The following is a 7,959-nucleotide window of genomic DNA, read 5'->3' as shown; positions in this document are numbered from 1 at the left end:
AGATTCTTTTTATTCTTCATTTTCCATTTCCTAAAATAAGGAGATACTAAAATTGTAAAAATAAATTAAAATTAAATTTGGACGATCTGGATGATAAGCTTGAAATCCAATTTGGTAAGGTTCCTCTTTCTCATCCTTAACCTACTTAGGTCACAAGGAAATTTTCTTTCTCTACAAAACCTCTCAAGTGAGATCAAACAATTTGAAATTATTTCAGATAGCATTTAAGATTGGTGGATTTAGATTTAGATTTTAGATTTAAAATCTCAAATTTAAAATCCATGTATTTTGTTTGAATAATATAAAAAAATTCAAATTCAAAGACCAATGAAAAATGGAGGTGGGAAATGGAAATGAAAGGATATGCTAGTTAACATTTTAAATAAATATACGAGAAATTTGAAATTAAAAAAATTATAATAAAATATAAATTTGGATTTTAGACGTTGTAAATGAGATCTTTTTTGTGAACGCCACAGGTTAATCACTTGCCATATAAAGATAGAGGAAGATGCAGATGCCTCATTTTAATTGGATGGAGGCGGTTCAGTTGTAAATGACTGTTACACAAACAACTAACATCAGGATGCCTTGGTTCATTCTAATAAGGCTCAGCTTGATATAATTTTGTTATATGATAGCAACAATGTAATCAGCACAATTAATAAACCCAATATTTTCCTTTTAATTCTTCCCTTAATCTTGTCATTCTTCATAACCCAGCTCTCAGTGGGCTCATGTTGCTCTCAAGTTACTCCCATGCTGCTCATTTCCACACATGATTTCCTCCCTCCAATGAATTTGTTTGCATTTCAATACGTTTTTGGGGTCAACATATAAAACTCTTCTAATTAATTTGTTTTCTTAGTTATTTCTCTCCAAACACAAGTTGGTCAAGGCGATTATCCATGTGAAAATCATGCAGATCTAAATTCTAAAACTACGTCGTTTTGACAGGGCCAATCTAAATAGTAAGAGAAGAAAAACATTCCACTATTGTGGATTGACAAGAGAATTTTTGGGCTTTTTGTTGGGCAAAAAAAGTCAATTGTATTAATATCAACACAAAGAAATTACACACTAATAACCAAAGCAAAAAAAAAAAACACTCAAAAAAACCCATGGTTACAAATTAACACACATCTAACCAAATAAAAAACAAAATACAACTAAACAAAAAACAAGAAAACAAAACAAACAAAACAACACAACAGCAAACTAATAAAAGCAAACAAACTCAACCTATACCACGAGGCTCGCCACAATCAGTAGAAGAACAATGACTCAACATGTTATCATTCCACAGTAATCCAGCAAGAGGAAATATATTTTTTGTTTGATTCCACTTTTGTTTTATGTTTTGGAGAACTAATATTTGAAAAATATATTCTCGAAGAAAAAAATTAAAAAATTCTGTTTAAATAATTATTCTGGAGAGCTAGAAAATGTACAATCTTGTTTGGTAAATTGATAAGCCAATATTTTACTTGATTTTTAATGCATTTCAGCACTTAAAATAATTACTTATGGCTTTAGATTGGGAGGAAATGAGCATTATTGCCTCACACAATATCTTTCCATTGAAGTTGGGAAAAAGGAGCAAGCTAAAGGAAAAATTGGGCTTAAACTAATACAACACACGTACCCAGCCCAAAACAGGCCTAAAAGTACATCACCAATAGCGGATAAGCAAAAAAGACTTTCATGACCATCCATCGATGATGACTAAATGTGACAGATGAAAATATACAAGTAAAAGCGATAACCTACAATGATCGTAAATTTTAAACTAAATAAATTTATTTCTTAATTAATATTTTATTTAATTTAATTGTTAAAAATTCTATAGCAAGTGAAAAATGGTAGTTTGTTGGAATAATTTTCTTCAAGGTTTAGAATTCAAATTCTATTAACCAAAAGTTTGGTTTTATTTTGTTTTAAATTATAAAAAAAATTTTGTGCCATGTCTTGTAATATTCTTGTGCCCTCTTATAGTTTTTTCAATTTTATCTTCTTCGGTGCGAAAAAACAGAGCACTTTGCGTTCTCTTTATTCTTCACCGACATCTTGCTCCGCTTCTCTCCTCACCGTCGAATTCTTCACCGACATCTTGCTGTGATTCGTGTCGCTGCTTCACTATCCTCTATTTCTTTCTTTCCTCGGTGCTGGTGTGGTGTGCGTGGGTGGGCAACCAAATGACATGAGCTGGCCAACCTCTCCATAATTATCACTCTCTTTTTATATTATAGATTCTATTTTAAAAAGAAAAAAGAAATTCATTTCCGGTTACATCATTGAAATAAAGCCGCTAATTCTTTGGGTTGAGAAGGGGAGGGAAATAAAACATGACATGCATTTGTTAATTCACGCAGTGTGAGAATTACATTAATGTGAAAATATAAATAATATTGAATAATATATTTATTTGGCCGAAACAGCAGTGAATGCGGTGCTGCATTGTGTGGACTTCAGATCTGTGCTTGTTTTATGCATTAAGTAATTAATAATATTAGCACGGAATAATGGGGGCGACTCTGGTGTCAGATGGGAACTAAAATGCCTTAATGTTAAACTACGGAACTTTTTGACAATATTTTTTTAAAATTACAATTTTGGCCAAAAAATTTGATATTTTCACTTTTTACACAATTTTTCAAAAGTGCAAGTTGAACCCAAATGATCTTTTTCCCTCTTGTACATAAAAAAAAAAAAAGAACAAATGAACCAAAAGGTGTATAAAATAGTCATGTGATGAAGATTAAGTGACAAAAACAAATGAAATTGTAGGTGAAAAGTAGGTAATAAATTGGGAGAATCACATTCAAGGACTTGACAAGAAACTTATTCACAGACAATGATTAATAACAAATCTCATTTGAGAAAAAACAAATTCATATTTTTATTTTAACAATAATCAATTTCATATTAGTCCTTACTTGTGAATAAGTTTCCCGTCAAGTCCTTGGATGTGAGTCTCCCTTTGAAATTCATTCATAAGCCATTATGTGAAAACAAATAATTCTCCACCTTTTACTAGTTTTCAAAATATATAAATAAAAAAAAAAAGCTGAGAATAGAAACAAGCGTGTAGAAAATGTCTCTTGGATTTAATGCTTGAATATAAATATACATATTTGTTTCTTTGAATGTTATTAAGATAGGGAAAATGATAATTAGGGACCTTGTAATGCCATTAATAATAATTGAAGACTTCAAAATATTGAAATGCTAGCAAAGGACCATGGTTTTTATTTGCAATTAAAATATTTTTAATTATTGAAATAATCAATAGGAGGACATTCATGAATTTAAGGAAAATGCATTGTGCACAATTTATTCAAGTGATAATTTAATCTTCAGAATTTAGGAATTATTTAATGTGACAAGAATTAATATGAACGAGGTGGCATAATGTGGAAGACAAGAATTTAGAAAAGTACCTGGGAGTTCCTATTCGTTAGTTCACATCTTAAGACACTTCAAAGACTTAAGTTAAAGACAACCTAGAAGTTAACTAAATTAAACAAACTACTTCAAGTGTACCGTGTTGTTGTAATGTGTGAATTATTATTTTTTTAATTATGAAGAATGATCTTAAAATAAACTCAGCTTAGGAAAATAGAAATCAAAACTACAATACTTTTAGCCATTAAATTTTGAAATTTTTGGAACAGATTTTTGAAAATTACAATTTTAGCCCAAAAATTTTGACATTTGTGCACAAAAATTCCCAAATTTGCATGTTGAATCCGAATGATCCAAAACATATATAAAGTGCTCATTTTGTGAAGATTAAGTGACAAGTACAAAGGAAACTATGGGTGGAAAACAGTTAACAAAATTTATTCATCAGCCCCTATAGAAACAAATAATTCTCCACCTTATACTTGTTTTCAAAATATATAAATGACAAAAAAATAAAATCTGAGAGTAGAAACAAGGTATAAAAAATGCAAAGTTTTAAAAACTAGACTAGCTATTGAACCATTCAATGGTTCAGCCATGATAATTGAATAATTATATATTTATATATTATTTTTATTTACAGATATTAAGATATTACATAGACATAAAAGTAAAATTAATAATAAGAATAAGTTGAATGATAAAGAAAAAATAGTTATACATATTTAAAAAAAGTTATAAATATGTGAGAGAGAGAGAGTGCAAGAGAGAGAGATTCAGTTGCATTTGATAGAAAAAATGACAATTAGTAACCTTGTAGTGCTATTAATAATAATTGAAAACATCAAAATATTGAAATGCTGGCAAAGAACCATGTTCTTTATTCGCAACCAAAACATTTCTAATTATGAAAATAACCAATCGGAGGTCACTCATGAATTAAAGATAAGTTAGCTGTGAATTTAAAAAAGCTCACTTGTGAATTTAAAGAGAATCACTTATAATTTTTTTAAAAGTTTCTTGTGAAATTATGGAAAGTATGTTATGACCCAAAATTTCAGTTGATGTGACCGATGTATAGGCTAAGCTAATTACTTCTACTTAGCCTAGTAAGCTTGAACAAATTATACTTTTCATACAAAGTATAACAATAAAACACAATTATTCTTCATTTGAATTTTCATCATTTATTATAAAGTTCAATTATCAAATCAGAATAACACCTCAAATTAGCAAACATGTTTTGCATGTAACCATGACTATTTTGTTGATAACATATCACACACTAACTTCAACACCTTCATAGTAGTCATGAGGTCACGAAAATTAATAAAAAAATATAATTTAGATTATCTAAATCAAAATTAAATATTCCAAGTTTGTGCCTTGTAAGATTTACTCTTTTCTTTTTTTTTATTTTTTTAAAAAGACCTTTCAAAAAGTTTTTAACGAAAAAATTTATAAACATTTATTTTTAATCACTGATTTTAGATATTTTTGGACTATCATTATAACAGTATTATTTTTTCACATGGTTTGACTTTATTAACTTTTTCAAGAATTGGATGAGGAATTGTATTTTGTTCTTTTAGCAAAAAGATCAAAAAAATATGTTGGCAAAACATAAGAAGAAATGTACAAAAAAATAAAAATAAAAAACAAAATCATGACAAACCTAGGTTGCTCCACGATAATATCCTACTAACATAATATACCACTTTATAGCAAAGACAAATAAATAAATTAAAAATAATCCTAAACATAACTGACAAATTGTTATAAGACAAATGTAATAACTCAAGTGAAGACAAGTTGAAAATTATTCAAGGAATAATTCCTAAAAGTTTGTTTCTCAAAAGTTAAAAAATTTTCAAGCACTGAAATCTTCCTACTTCCATAGGAATGGTTCCTTCAATTAAATTAGAATTCCAATCTAATATTTTCTACCTTGTTAGATTGAATAGAGATAGTAGAATAGATCCGTCAAAACTATTATATTGAAGATTTAAGTGCTCAAGCATAGATAAATCTCCTATCCATGTTGGAGCTTGTCCATGGAAGTCATTGTAGCTCAAGTTGAATAGTCTCGGTTAATGTAATCAAGCTAACTATGTTGGCATTTGAATATTCAAATTGTTGTTGCTGAGATCAACTTCAACAATGAATGAGAGATTTCCTAACTATGAAGGTATGGTCCTTTAAGATCCATGCTGCCAAGATTCAAGGAATGAACCCTTCCATGACGAGTATTCCAAGTGACACCAACTCAATTGCATGTAGAAGAAAGATATACCAATTAACTAAGAAATTTTATGGATATGAAGTGATTGATAATTTAAGGGCACAAAGTGTATATTTGTTAGTAGCGATGTTTGTATTAGTCCAAGCTAAGGAGGCCATGAGGCGTGAAGTAAGAAGAGAAAAACAAAGGAAGAAGGTTTTGACATGTTTAGCATATTAGATTTATCAAAATTGCAAATCTTGAGCATCAAGGAATTGGCATCCATTTTATACTTCTACAATCTAAACCAAGTCAAGTAGTCGTACTAATGCACCCATGGTTTTACTTGATGAATATTCCATTTGATCCCTATTATAAGACACCTTCAACTACCTCACCAAAACCAAGGAGATCATTAGTTAAAATATTAATTTTATTTGAAAATATAATTAACTTTCAATTTTACCCTATTTAAATAAAAAAATTTCAAGTTTGCATTATATTTTCTCTCATAGTTAATGAGTTTAAACAGGGTTAGTATAGGAAACACGTAATTAATACTCCATAGTATGCCTTATGTTCAGGACTAACAAATATTTATAGACGACCAAAGAGATTATGTATCAAAAATGAAATTCAACATGCTATGCCAAATTAAATTTCAGCTGGAATGACTGAATGAATTCAATCATATGTAACAACAAATTATATACATATATATATATATATAGAGAGAGAGAGAGAGAGGGTGGGAACAATGTCCAATTATAACTACGCGCGTATTAAATTGAATAAATGTTTGTTTTGACTCCCAGAGCTCACTTTGTTAACATATCTAGTTGAATAACGAAAGGAGCATGCTTTATTCACTTTGTTAACATATCTAGTTGACTAACAAAAGAAATACTCCCTCTATTCAAAAATATAAAGCATTTTTTAAGAAGTTAGATGTTAAAAAATATAAGTCATTTTTAGTCTTTCAAAATGTAATCATTGTTTTTTTTTTTTCAAAAGTGCCCCTGTTGATAATGACTTTATATTTATTATAGGGTGTTTAATAGGGGTAAATATGAAAAGATAGGGCTAGTTTGAAAGTAGTAACTACTTTATTTGGGGGTGAGATTCGGTTAACAATGCTTTACATTTTTGAATGGAGCGAGTATGCTTTATTCTTATTTCTATTTCCATTGAAAGTATTCTTTCCCAATAAAACAGAAGAATTAACGAAATTAGTTAAAGAGATATTATCATCATCATCATCATTATCGTTATTGTTGTTGTTTTCAGAGCGGTAAAAGAGATTGTATGTTCTAGTTATAAAAAAATTAGAAATGTTCCAAGAGGAGTTATGTCTAATTGATTGGGCTAGTTCCTCACAATGTGATAAACTACTATTCAAATTTCCATAAGAAGAAATGCCTATATTTAGTGTTCAATTGTGTCTTAAAACATGATTATCTTCAATTGAAAGATACATATATATGCACATAAAAATTAGAAGTGTTTTTTTATATTTTTAATTCTCAAATTTTAATTTACATATCAGATATCATTTTTTATTTTTTATTTTCAATTATGAATTTTTTAATTTATATATCAAAATTTAATTTATATATCTGTAGAATAGTTTTCAAAAAAAGTTTTGGAAACAAAAAATGAAAAAAAAATCTATTTAAATAATTATTTTGAAAAACATATCTAAATTTGTAAAATATAGGATAATAGAATAATTTATTTTAATAATATAATTGTCATTAATAAAAGCATGATATTTTTTTTCTTGCCTTTTCTCTAGTTTTGTAGAATAAAAAGTAACAAAACATCTAAAAGATGTTCTGGTTTTTTCAGTTCTTTAGAATAACTTTTAATTTTTTTTTTGTTTTTCATAAAAGATAACAGAAAATACATTTTCAAACAGATTTTTTTTTTGTTTTTTAGAACCAAAAAACTATTTTGAAAACAGTGATAAAGCAGGCCTTGACGTCACAGTTCAAGCTTGATAATTTCTAAATCCTTGAAAGTGTATATGCTTGACTTGTGATTGTGAATTGAGGAAAGGACACAAAGATATCTTCAAGAAAAAAATATATATCAAAGAGTAAAATTTAATCGATGTCCCTTCCAAGAAGTTTTTTCACATGAAGGGTTCAATATCATAAAAATCGCCAACAAAACTACAAGCTCAATAAGAAAGCAGGACCACATTTTTATTTGGGAAAATCACATAAAAGGACCATTGAAATATATTACTAATAGATAAGGATCAATAACAAGTCACTATTCAGGTGAAAAAGAAGTCCAATAACAATCAATTTTTTATTGGTTTTTGTCTG

This window comes from Prosopis cineraria, unplaced genomic scaffold (genome assembly GCF_029017545.1).
Source record: "Prosopis cineraria cultivar Desert tree isolate PC_DT_omini unplaced genomic scaffold, ASM2901754v1 PC11, whole genome shotgun sequence".
Classification (NCBI taxonomy): domain Eukaryota; kingdom Viridiplantae; phylum Streptophyta; class Magnoliopsida; order Fabales; family Fabaceae; genus Prosopis; species Prosopis cineraria.
This window is presented reverse-complemented; position numbering follows the sequence as displayed.